Source organism: Equus przewalskii, unplaced genomic scaffold, assembly GCF_037783145.1.
Source record: "Equus przewalskii isolate Varuska unplaced genomic scaffold, EquPr2 ChrUn-13, whole genome shotgun sequence".
Classification (NCBI taxonomy): Eukaryota; Metazoa; Chordata; class Mammalia; order Perissodactyla; family Equidae; genus Equus; species Equus przewalskii.
In genome coordinates, this window is record NW_027228750.1 from 8,750,205 (window position 1) to 8,763,665 (window position 13,461).

The following is a 13,461-nucleotide window of genomic DNA, read 5'->3' on the forward strand; positions in this document are numbered from 1 at the left end:
TTGGATTTCTTCTTCTCGTAAGAGGATCTCCCAGGCACCAGAAACCTCTCTGCTTCATTAACTTGTTGGTTCCCCTATAAATGTCAAAGCCGTCCCCTCTGTGGGAGTCCAGCAATGTCTTTGAAGTGGCAGCGGCCATAAACAGCCCTCGTGCTGCCTTGCTAATGACAGGGCAGGGAGGTCTCAGAGACAGTCCATGACTCAGCCTCCCTGCACTCTAATTACTCCCAGTAGTGGATGCCCCAGAGCTGCAGAGCAAGGAGGGCAATTGCTAAAAGCCAGAGGCCCAGAAACAAACATCTTGTGGTGGACCAGATTCCCTCCCCTGAGCAGTTGGGAGAGATTTCTTCCGCTTTGTGCAGCCAGAGCAGAGTCCTCAGGAGAGGAAAACTGAGGGGTCCCATCTGGTCCAGTCTACACAAGCTTCTTTCTAGGCATAGTTGGAGCACAAGCCAAAGAAAACTCAGGATCAGGAGGAGGGTGGGTAGAAAGCCCCTGAGGGGCCAGAGCCTAATCCTGCCCCTGCGTTCTCAGTGGGTGGTCTCCTCTGCTCCTTGGTATTCCATCCATAGAACAGGGTAGATGCTCCTCTGAAAATCACAGAATGTTAGAATGGCAGAGGCATAAAGGTTTTCCAGCACAGTCTCTTCGTCTTAATGAGAGGCTGGAGACTGACTCGACTGGGCTGTGGTGGAGCCTGGGGCGAGGGCTGGGACTCTTGATCTCCGCTGGCATGCCTCCACCTCCCAGCGTGGATCCTTCTGAGTCTGACCCCAGCAGTCCGGCTTTCTCCCCCAAGACTCCCTCTTGTCCTCTGCGTGTTCACCCAGCACTCCCATGTCACTACCAAAAAACTGTTACATGGCCTCTCTTGGTAACTCAAGGCATCTCCCCTAGAACCCGGGCTCTCAGGTAGGTAGGTGACATCCACCCCAAGGGACAGCACTATTACAAACAGACCTCCTGAAGAAGCTATTTCCACATCAAAATGAACAGTGCTCTTATTTCACAATCTATACAAATATCAAATCATTATGTTGCACACCTGAAACTAATATAATGTTATATGTCAATTATACCTTGATAAAAAAAAGACAGAAAGAAAATGAATAGTGTTCTGGTGCAGTTCTCAAAACTGTTTTGACCAAGACCCATCATTAGAAATAAATTACAACCCAGAACCCACAAACGTGAATGTATGTTTGTATAAAACTGAAAGAAAGGGCTCATACAATAATATTCATTCTTACCACATGCAATGCATTCTGATATTTTCTATCCTAGTCTAGCCCCATTTCATCTTTTAATGCTGGTTGCAACTCTCTAAGTCAGGGATCAGCAAACTTTTTCTGTAAAGAGCCAGACAGTAAATATTTTAGGCTTCAAGGACCATATGATCTCTGTTGCAACCACTCAGTTCTTTCATTGCAGGGGGAAAGCTGCCATAGACAACAGGAAACAAACGGGCATTGCTGTGTTCCAATAAAACTTTATTTACAAAAACAGGTGGTGGGCTGACTGTGGCCCATGGGCTGTAATCTACGCTGATTTCATGACGCACTAACGGGTCAACCCATGGTTTGAAAAACATTGCTCTAGACACTGTTCCCCGTATCTTTCCCCCTAAAAGAAACCAAATTTCCTTCAGTGTGCACCTCTTCCCCGTGAAGCACAGTCCCCAGGAAGCTTATAAACTGTGATTCAGGGGAAAGTGACTGTGTTCTCTGTACCCGCTGGATTTTCATCAGTCAAAGGCCATCTACCACGTCTTTCACCTGACAATTGCTATTGCTCTGGGGATAGACACATGACTTAAGGTAGACCTATCAGCCTTCTCTTCAGAGACAGACAAAGTCCATGCTTGGAAGATCAGCTTTCTTTCTCCCATTGGATGAAACAAGGAAGCACAGAGCCCCAATTTCCCCTGGCACTATGGGAGGTTGAAGGCTTGGGACCATCAGTCTTAGGGAGAAGCTGATGCTGAGCATGACAGAGCAGAAAGATGAGAAGAATCTGGATCCTTGATTGGACCACATGTTAAGCCACATTTAAGTTGGGGCTTTCTATATCTTGTAGCCAAAACACACTGGTACACACACATCACGGCAGCTTCAGCCCCTGCACGCGGCGAGAACTTTGGCTCTATTCCAAACAACGACAAGCTTCTGGGGAAAGACCAACAGTCCTCATTGCAAACAGCTGGGCCCCAAGCTGCCTCACCTGCTGCCCACTGTCTTCTCTCCCCACGGTGCGCCAGCCCCAGAGAAGCCGGCAGCCCTCCAGGCGTCTGAGGCTCCAACGCTCTTCCCTCACCCACACTGCTGAGAAGAGTAGGCTACAAATTCCAAAACCAAGACGAACTCACTTTAATTTTTTTATTTAAAAAGCCTCCCCTTAGACTTTGGCTGAGGAAAGGCAGACTCAGTAGGAACTTTACACTTATCACATGGGTGGTTTGGGTATTAAAGTGTTTAAACAAGGAGGCCGTTACACTGAGGGGGCTCTGATGCCCTGGTATCTATGTGAGCCAACTAAATCCAAACCCAGAGCCAATGCACTCAAATCTGAGAAAAGGAAACGTAAGGACAACCATCCACAAGCAGCCAACTAGGCTTTCCCTATAAGGTAACTGCTTAATCTACAGCCAATCAAATAATTTCTTTACTTTACTTCAGGTCTTCTCTGTAAAAACTTTACCCCTAACTACTTTTTTTTTCTTGAGGAAGATTAGCCCTGAGCTAACATCTGCTGCCAATCCTCCTCTTTTTGCTGAGGAAGACTGGCCCTGAGCTAACATCCATGCCCATCTTCCTCTGCTTTGTATTTGGGATGCCTGCCACAGCACGGCTTGCCAAGCGGTACATAGGTCCACACCCAGGATTGGAACCGGCAAACCCTGGTTCCCCAAAGCAAAACGTGTGAACTTAACCACTGTGCCACTGGGCTGGGCCCCTGCCCCTAGCTTCTGTCCGTGGAGCAGTCCTCACCACCTTTGGTTTGGCACTGCCCGACTGGAATTGATATATGCGCAAATAAAAACTTTAATGTACCTCAGTTTCTTTTTAACATGGAATAGAGACTCTTAATCCAAATGGGAGATATCAGACATCCAAATTGACCCTCCCCTGTGGCCTGGGGTCGAGGGGAACAGGACCAATCTCATTCAGGCTGCCAGGAGCAAGAAGGAAGCAGAGTGCTTAATGCCACTCAAAATGGTTAAAATAGTAAACTTTATGTTATGTATATTTTACCACAATTTAAAAAAATGAAGAAGAAGGAAAGAGAAACGAGTGAGGGGCTTTGAGGGCAGCAAGGGAGACAGCATGTCGAAATCCTACATAACTGCCGTAAAGAGACAGGTATGGCATGCTATCCTGCTGTCTGCTGACCTGTGACTTCGCTGCCAGGAAGGCCTGGGTGGGGACTGGCTCTGGGGGCATTAGGCTGATGGGCTGGGAAAATGGGGAAAGACCTGGGGCTGAGTCAGGAGAGTAACCAAAGCCAGAACCTTCCAGCAGGCATCTTTCTCCCACTGCCCAGCCTCCTCCACCCCCCGCCCCACCCTGCCATGGGAGGCCAGGAGAAGCATTCTATTGGACAATTACTGTCAGCAGGTGCTGTGACAGGGAGGGCAGCGAGGATGGAGAGGATAAGAAAAATGACAGACTGGGGGTGGCCCAGTGGTGTAGAGGTTAAGTTCACGTGCTCCACTTTGGTGGCCAGGGGTTTGCCGGTTCAGATCCAGGGCACGGACCTAGTACTGCTCATCAAGCCATGCTGTGGCAGGCATCCCACACGTAGAGTGGAGGAAGATAGGCACGATGTTAGCTCAGGGCTAATCTTCCACCAAAAAAAAAAAAAAGACAGGCTCACCAAGGGCCTGGAACTTGTTGGTTCCAAGTCCACTTTGCAGACCCCTAGTAGGGCCAGGAGGAGGAGAATGAGGAGAAAGATGCCTGGGTCCCCAGCCATCCAGGCCAGGGGCTCTCTGGTTTTTCTCAGAAGCTGATGCTCATGAGGAATGTAAGAAAGAAGGAAAGAAGGCACTGTTTCCCCTCACTGCACCCCACCCAGGCCATCCAGGCAAACGCCAGGCTGAGACAACGTGGGTCTCCAAGTGGGTGGACTCTGGTGTGAGAGCAGCAAGGCTGAGTTCAGCTCCCCTCTGTTCTTGGTGTTTGGGAGGAGAAGAGGAGATAGGGTGCATAACAGTTGTCCTCATCAACTACTTCCCACTAAGCCAAGAGGAGCCCCCTAATTCCATACGTCCCCATAGGAATGGCTATCCGCTCTTTCCCTCTGCTTCTACAGGCTGAACTGAAGGGGTTTCCCCTAAAAATGAAATTCCATCACATTATAACAAAACCTTGGGGGAGAGAGGCTTTGTTAGAATGAAATGTTGCCAGCTGCATGGGAAAGAAATGCAATTTTTAATGTAACCAAGATCTCTCAGTGGTAGGCAAGTAAAGTCATGGAGTTAAGGTACCCTATTTCAGAAAGAAAGAATAAAAATACTTTTTCTGGTCCTGGGAAGAGACCATGTGAGATTTCCAAAGAAACTGGGAATTTGGAGATACAGTCGAATGAGGCCAGCAGCTAGGCAAGACTGCCGGGAGGCAAGATCCAGCTTCCTGCCCTTGATGGATAGCACCTCCTCAGCGTGCTGGTGCAACCACTCATGCACGCCCTCACCAGAAGTGCTGCCGATCACTGACATTTTAATTTTCCAACCTGACAAACCGGGCTTCCTGACGGCTGGCCCAGGATCCAGTCTTCGCTGATGGAGCTTCATCTCTCACTGGAACCTCAACAATTTGTAACCTCCAGGAACATACTCCAGACAGGGGAGGCAAGAGACCAGAAGGACCAGGAGAGACACAGACCAGGGATGAGGTAGGGGACTCCCAGCCTGGTCACTCATTCATAATAGTATTTATTGAGCACCTACTGTATGTCAGGCACAACCCCCAATAACCCCATGAAGTAAATATTCTTGTGGGGAGCAGGATACAGAGTAGTGGAAAGGACATGAGCTTGGACATCAGCTCTTGGGTCCAACTCCTGCTCTGCATACATCTCTTGGGGAGGTTGATGTTCAAACAGATGTCCATTCCAGGAAATGCAAGATGGATGAGATGCTGGGCCAACTAGGAGGCCATGTCAACAGATGGGTGAGAGGGAGGAGAGCCCAGCCTAAGACAGCAGAAGCAATCTGGGCCAAAGGGATAGACATTAGAAGCATGTGGCTCCTGGAGTTGGGTGAGGAAGAAGGAAGAGTAGCAGATGATGGAGGTTTGAGAGAACGGTGGAGATGTTGATGCGATTCACCAATTCGGGGCAGTAGGAGAAGGAACATGCATCTGTCAGGGTCCCAATGGTGAGCCTGGGGAAACAGCGGCCCCGCTCGGATTAAGGTAATGCATGGAGGGTTTCTACACAAAGGTATGGGCACGGTATAGGATAAACACAAGGGCTAATGCAGGAACCCAGGACCAGGAACAGCAGAGTGGAGGAGCTCCTACCACCTCCAGGCCAGAAGACAAGGGAGAGACCAGTCACCTGGACCAAAAGAAGGGAGTCTTGAAGAGAAGTTCTCATAAGAGGATCTGTGGCTCTTCGTCGAAGGGACAGCCAACCCAGGTGACCTCACCAGGAGCATGCCAGAAGAATAAATGCCTAGTTCCACTTTCCTCCAGTGGGCTTTCTACTAGCCAAACGCAACTGGAAGCCAGCCAGCACGGGAACCCATTGATGCCACCCCCATAGGTCAGCCTCCAGGACAGAGTGCAGGGCACAGAAGTGGATTTAAGGAGCCAATGGGCACTCTGAGTAAAGAGCAGATTTGGAGAAGTGCAGCTCAGTGCCAACGAGAGCCCCGGCTCTGCTGCTCCTTACTGTGTGGCCTGGCCGAGTTACTTAACCTCTCTGACGTTCAGAGAGAGGTTGGGGCTGAATACTTAGGAGGCATGAGTGGAAAGGTAGATACCTTAGGTGTGGCTGGCATTTCCTGGAGAATGCAGAGCAGGCGCAAAGGGACTAGGGGACCTGGGGAAGGTTGAGGAAGCACTCCAAGGAAGCAGGCTGGGAAAGAGCCACCAGAGAGAGTCGCCAGCGTCCTCCTCTGGGCTCCTCCAGCACTTTTCTTTCAAGTTCTCTCACAGGACTTTGTTGTCATGGTTTCCACATGCCTCCCCATCAAAGTGTGAGTACCCTTGTCCCCCAGCCATCTAGGCTGACACAGGCTCAGTCCCTGTTGGTTGAGTGAATGAATCAACAACATAGAAGAATCTGCTCCTGAGAACAGGGGATTGGTTCACAGTTTCCAGCAGAGGGTAGAACACAGCCTGGGGTTGGAGCAGGACCGCAGGCTGAGGGACGGCGGCAAGCCCCTGCGTCCACTTGATGGACACTGACTAGGGATTACCATGTGGCAGACACTGTGCTCAAGACTAGAGGCTCAGTCTTTGTGCCCGAGAGACAGCCACCTGGACAAGCGCGACAGTTCCCCAAGACAGAGCCGCCCACATGGCCTCTCTGAGCACAGAACATTCGGGGAGGGGGGCGGGCAGATTGAAAGTGCAGGAAGTTGAAAATCATCCTGAGAATGAGCAAAGCCTGATGGGAGAGGGGGTGGGCAGGGAAGGGGTCGTGTAGAGATTAACCCAGTTCAGTATTTAGAACAAAAGTTGAATGCAAGGAGTGAGAGACCAGATCAGAGAGGTTAGCAGACAGGAGCTCAAGGAGGACCTGAGCGCCCAGTCTGGACTTTTAAGCACGTCCAAGGCAACCGGGCCCCCTGAGGGGTTTTGAGCAGAAGAACATAGTCAGACATTCTTTGGAGCGGATACTGCCATGGGATATTTAGTACGCAGCATCAGATGGTTGTTATAATAATAATTACTGTGACGAGGCTTCTTCGAGTGCAATTTTTGTCTTGCAAATGAGAGGTGCCAGCCCACCAAGCTGCGCCCGGGTCTCTAGTGAGGGTGGGGTCACTCTGTGCGCTAAACCTCTGAAAGCCAGTCCAGCCCCGCTTATCTCTTGGAAACACGCGGTCAGTTCAGCCTCTCACACTAGGAGCCTGTCCACCTGGGAAATCTCATATACGCACAAGGCTCAACACAGCCCTGCCACTCCCTCTGTGCTCTGCTATTTCAAACTGGTTTACTGGGGCGTCGTGGTCTGTGAGTCACCAACAAGAAGCAAATGGTTGTTTGCCAGTCCCTGGAAAAGAAGGGCAGAGCCGCTGAGCTCCAGAAGAGACCATGGACAAACCACGGAAACCCTTGGGGGAAAAAGATTCAGGATGGTGTGAATACAGCGTTAATGGAGCATCGGAGCAGACAGCCGCAGAAGCCACCTGCCCACATGGCCAGTCAGGAAGGGAGGTACGCACAGGGAGGGGGGTGCCCACAGGAATACCACAGCGGGTATTATCTCCACCTGGTGTTGATGGAACAAGGCAATAAGCAGAAGGTGCTATGGGAATTCTGACAGCCGAAGCTTCATATTGGACAATAAATCTGCGATAGCCAATTCCCCATTAAAATATGTCGGCCGCATCCTCCTCGAGAGCTCCCGGGGATCCCTGGCCCAGTTCAGGGGCTACATTGCTCTCTCCTTCTCATTAAAGGATAATCCTTCAATTTCTGAAGCTGCAGAGAGTCTGTGGGTGACAGCTTTAATATTATTCTTTAGTCCAAGCTTTTTTATGCATTTGAAATATTTCATTAAAATAAATAAAAGCAATTAAATTAAAAACAAATAGTTCTCTTGGTGGCAGATTGGGGACCTGCTTCAGCATAGGGACATTTGCTGCTTCTCCCTTCTTTCCCCCACATAACGTTTAATGACAGAATGTGCCTTTTCTTGAAGACAAGAAGAACAGGGTATGGATGGGCACAGCTGGATTCTTTAAGGTCTGTGGTCTCAGGAAGCACAGTAGGCAGGGGGCACATGACCCGAGGGCATGGACCAGCTGCCTGGCACCAGGGAGGGAGCTCTGCCCCTTGTCTGCCCTCAGGAAGAAGCCCACCCCAGCCCTCGCTTCAAGCTGCCCGTCTAGAGGTGGGAAGGGTCCCAGGGTTGTATTAGGAACAGGCAGGAGTGGAGGCTGCTTGTGGCAATGTGAACAGAGACACACCTAGGCTTAAATCAGAAAATGGGAGGACCAGAAAAAGACTCCTTGGCTCTCTTTAACCCAACTTTCTCCATCTACCTCGGCCCCTCCAAGCCACCTCCTGCCCTCATTCTTATGGGGGGAAAATAACCAATCTGAGGGTCTTCTAAGTATTCCATCTAATGGGAACTGGGCATATAATTTCTGCCTATGACTATAAACTAATTCAGGGAAGGGAAAGGGTTTCATGCCACAGGCCAGTGCTGACTGATCAGAATGGCTGCGTAGAGAAACGTGTTGAGACTGAGTCTGAAGCCATCTCTGTGCTCAGTGGGAAGGGGTGCCAGCATTGACTGGTGATGTCTGCCGTGAGTTCAGGATGGGAAATGTTGGCACTGGTGCCATGTATTTTCTAACCAAGGGACTCTACTCAGAAATAATCCAATTACATTAGAAAACATCTTTGAGATAACAACCACAGGTTCAAGATCAAAGGAGTTTCAACTCCTAGTGGGAGGCCCTGGCTGTGTGTTTGCCTCTGATCACAGAATTGAATTCTAAGAATGCCTTTAGCCTCCTGGTTCAGGTCACCCAGTTGGAATCACAGTTCCTTCCATCGAGAGCTATGGTTTGTTGGTGTTGCCAGTGGGGTTAGGACTCGTCAATGCTTCCCCCAGCCCTAGTTGTTCATGGAATAAATTTTTTTTTTAACCTTTTGGCCAAGAGGCCAGGGATGAACCCTAGAAAGGCTGCCTCCTGGGATGCCCGTCCTTTCTAGGGAGGTCACCCACTTTGGCCATCCTGGACAGAAGCTATGTGACACATACACATGGGCCAAGATGATTCCTACAGGCTCAGCGGGTCCCCCCCAAACAATGAAATAGTCTTCATTTTTCCTCAGTTAATGTTTACGCTCTCAAAGTGGTTCTTTTCAGCTCTGAGCTGAAAATAAGACCTAGCACATTCAGGTCTCAAGGTCAGTGGTTCAGGTCTCAAGGTCAGTGGTTCCCACCATGCCCATGCAACACCACTTTGAGAACTGTTTCCCAGATGCCAATAACTAATTCCCTTCAGGAAAAAGGAGCTGGAGTGGCTGCGAGGGGTCAGCCATCCTAGCAGGGACGTGCCTTATCCTCCACATACATCCCTCTGGTTCTAAATCGACTGTGGAGGTGGAGGGGGCCACGCTGCGTTTGGGAGTGTCCTTCTGGGAAGGGAACTCTACCACGGATGGGTGGTGCTGCTTTCTCTCTCTCTTTCTTTCTCTCTCTCACTTTGAACAAGATAACAGGCGCAATCTGAGTAGAGTTTGGAAGATTCACAAAGGCAGTATGTGGCACTTGCAAAGCAAGCCCCTCAGGTACAAACCAACACAATCTGCTGGAAAGTTCTTCCATGCCCCCCTAGGGTGCAGCCCAGAAAAGCCACATGTGACTGGACAGAGAAGAAAAGAAAATTGGGTAGAACCAGCCTTGGATGAGAGAGTTAATGAGCATGGGACTGAAGATCATTTATTGATGTGGGGAAATGTTAACATTATATTGGGGAGTGGAAAAAGCTGGAGGCAAAAAAGAATGTACAACGTGATTCCATTTTGCACATGTGTGGCTATGTGTATGTGTGCCCACACACACACACACACACAGATTAAAAAGAAAGGAACTGAAATGTAAACGTTTCGTCCCAGTGAGGAGGAATAGCTCATGACCTTGGGTTTGACTTCATTTATGTGTTTGTCTTGCTGGTTCTTTTGTCTTCATACATCTCTGTTTTCTAAGTTTTCTGTTTGAGCATGTGTTTTCTTTATAATAGAAAATGAAGTAAATGCTATTTTAAAATAATTATAAACGGGTGGGAAAGGGAAAAACAAAAAAGAACATGAGTATTGAGATTATTTAGAACTATGCTCAGGTCCTCATTCTGTCTCTTTTTAGTTGGTATACTTGGGCAAATTATCGATCTTCCTCGGGCCTCTGTTTCCTCTCCCTAGATCACCTAGACACTGCATGCTCAGAGATGGCAGACCTATTGTTTTACGGGGGTTGGTTGTTTTCAGAGCAAGGATGCTTAGCAGCCAGCAAAAGATGGTTGTGGTGCCAGGAGCAGATTTTAGGTTTCCTCTGCTGAGACTGAGGGCCCTCTAGGACGTGAGGCAGCCTGCGGGAACCCAGGAAACATACAGATGGGAAGCATCCACACTTGCCATTCACATGCCATCCACATGCCCACGACCCAGGCACGGGGAGCACAGAAACCAGAATCCTCTGGGACTCCAGTTAGCAAGATTCCAGCCCTGTCTACGGCCACAACTAATGTGAGCTGACCCTCAAGAGTCTGGGACGCCAACTCCCAACACAGCCAGCAGACATGTTCTTTAGGAAACACTGTGTAAGCGCCTGCAAGTGAAGAGCCAAGCTGGGCTGGGACGGGGCGGATAGGTGAATTCGCCTGCAAGTTGGTGAGACCCACAGCCAAGTAAAGTGGCTGGACCTCCATGGTAGTGGCACAAGAGACATGGGGATGCCAGAATGGGGCTGAGCATGGCTCCAAAGGACTTTGGGGACATTGAACACCATGGGAAAAATAGTGGCGACATCCACAGTGGCACAGCAGCGCCTGCCAAAAGGAGCAGGCCCGGCTCCATTCTGTCGAGTAAATCTCACCCCAAACACTCAAGTTAATTTCAGTGAGAGCTCCCTAGAGTTGCCAACTGGGCACATAATTCCACCTTCTTAATGAATCACCCGGAGTCCTTCTGTCCTAAGAAAAACAAGAAGAGGAACAGCCAGAATTTGTCAAGAAATTAATTGAAAACAGCAATGAGCATCTTGTGAATACATAATAAGACATTAATTGGCTGCTTTCTCAAAGGCAGACCCGGAGGCTGGGGACCTTCCCTCTGGGACCTGCTAACCCAGAGCCCTCTTCTTCTGGGAGGAGACTCTCCTGCCACCAGCTAACAGCAGCTGTTCCCTCTCTAGCAAAGCTACAAAATAACACGTCCTCATCCACCTCCCAGCCCAGAAGCCAGGGCCACAGACGTCACATGGCATCAAGGGTGGCTCTTACAAGACAAAAATGCCTCTGTGTATTGCCTGCTCCCGAAAGAGGCTCTTTTGTTTATTCACAGTAAGTTTCATTTATGTGTTTGCATCGAGTAAATCCTTTTTTGTGCAGATGATGAGACCAAACTAGAATCCAAGCATTTTCGAGCTGGAAGGAAGCCCAGAGATTAGGCAGCATCCCCAGCGCCCAGCATGGTGCCCAGGACTTAAGCACAATGTCATCGTTTGATGGGTGAGCATATGGAGACCCGGAGAAACGACAGGACTGGTCGCTGTCACAGACACAATGGAAACGCTAGTCTGCTGCTCCCAACTCGCTCTACCACATTGCTCTTTCTCCAGTTTATTCAACAAACCAGAGCACATAGTGAGGAGGCAAACATGAATAAGACAGAGCCCCTGCCTTCAAGGGACTGGTGGGAAAAACAAGGATGTAAATGACTGTGATAGTAAAAATACTACTAATAATCCAAAACCTACAAATAAGGCCACGAGAAGACAGCATGTCCTTCCAAGGTCATTTGGTCATTGTTCCACAAGCCCATCCAAGGATTGCTTAACAACCTAGGGGAATGCATCTCTGCTTGGCTTGGCTACTTACCATCAATTAAGGACTCAGACTCTGTGAAGTTACATGTTAACTTGTAGATTGTGTCCACTAAAGGTATAAACAATTCCTATCCAACAGAAAAGACAAGACCAAAGGTAGATTTTTAATTGCCCCATAGGACAGTGACTAGTTCTGTTTTGCTTTTTAATCATGGTAAAATACATGTAACATAAAATTTTACCATCTTAACCATTTTTAAGTGTACAGTTCAGGGTCAGTAAGTACATTCACATTGTTGTGCAACCATCACCACCATCCGTCTCCAGAACTCTTCTCATCTTGCAAAACTGACACTCAACACCCATTAAAAAACAACTCCCATCCCTCCCTCTCCCCAGCCCCTAGCAACCACATTCTATTTTTTGTCTCTATGAATTTGACTACTCTAGGTACCTCATATAAGTGGAATCATACAGTATTTGTCCATGCGACTGATTTATTTCACTTAGCATAATATCCTTAAGGTGCATTCATTTTGTAGCTTGGGTCAGAATTTCTCTCCTTCTTAAGGGCGAATAATATTCCATTATGTGTATATATCACATTTTGTTTATCTATTCATCCACTGATGGACACTTGAGTTGCTTCCACCTTTTGGCCTATTGTGAATAACGTTGCTATAATCACGGATGTACAAATGTCTCTCAAGACCTTGCTTTCAGTTCTTGTGGATATATATCCAGAAGTGGAATTGCTGGATCATATAATAATTCTATGTTTAATTTTCTGAGGAACCTCGATACTGTTTTCCAAAGAGGCTCTACAATTTTACATTACCACCAACAGTGCACAAGTGTTCCAATTTCTCCAGATCCTTGCCAACACTTGTTATTGTCTTTTTGATCTAAAAAGCTAGTATCTCATTGTGGTTTTACTTTGCATTTCCCTAGGGATTAGTGCTGTTGAGCATCTTTTCTTGAGCTTATTGACCATGTGTATATCTTCTTTGGAGAAATGTCTATTCAAGTTCTTTGCTCATTTTTTAAATCAGATTGTTTTGGTTGTTGTTGAGTTGTAGGAGTTCTTTTATATATTCTGGATATTAACTCCTTATCAAGATACATAATGCATAATTGCAAATGTTTTGTTCCATTCTGTGGGCTATGTTTTCACTTTGTTGATAGTGTCCTTTGATGTACAAAACTTTTATATTTTGATGTAGTCAATCTATTTTTTCTTTTGGGGTCATATGCAAGAAATCATTGCCAAATCCAATGTCATGAAGCTTTTCCCTTATGTTTTCTTCTAAGAGTTTTATAGTTTTAGCTTTCACATTTAGGCCATTGATCCACTTTGAGTTAACTTTCGTATATGGTGTAAGGTAAGAACCCAACTTCATTCTTTTGCATGTATATATTCAGTTTTCCCAACACCATTTTTTGAAAAGACTGTCTTTTCCCCACTGAATGGCCTTTGCCCTTTTGTCAAAAATCATTTGACCACATATGTGAGGGCAACCAGTTTTGTTTTTAACCTAAAAATTTTACTCAAACATTTTTTTAAGTGCTTATAAACACCCTGTTCCTCAAAACGCTCTTTGACCCAGCTTTGTCATCTTACCGGTTCCCTCATTCACGAGTTACTGAATCTTTGACAGCTGTCCAGTCTATATTTTATGAGAACCATGTTTTCAAACCTTTGAACACTACGTTTTGATAGTAACGTGC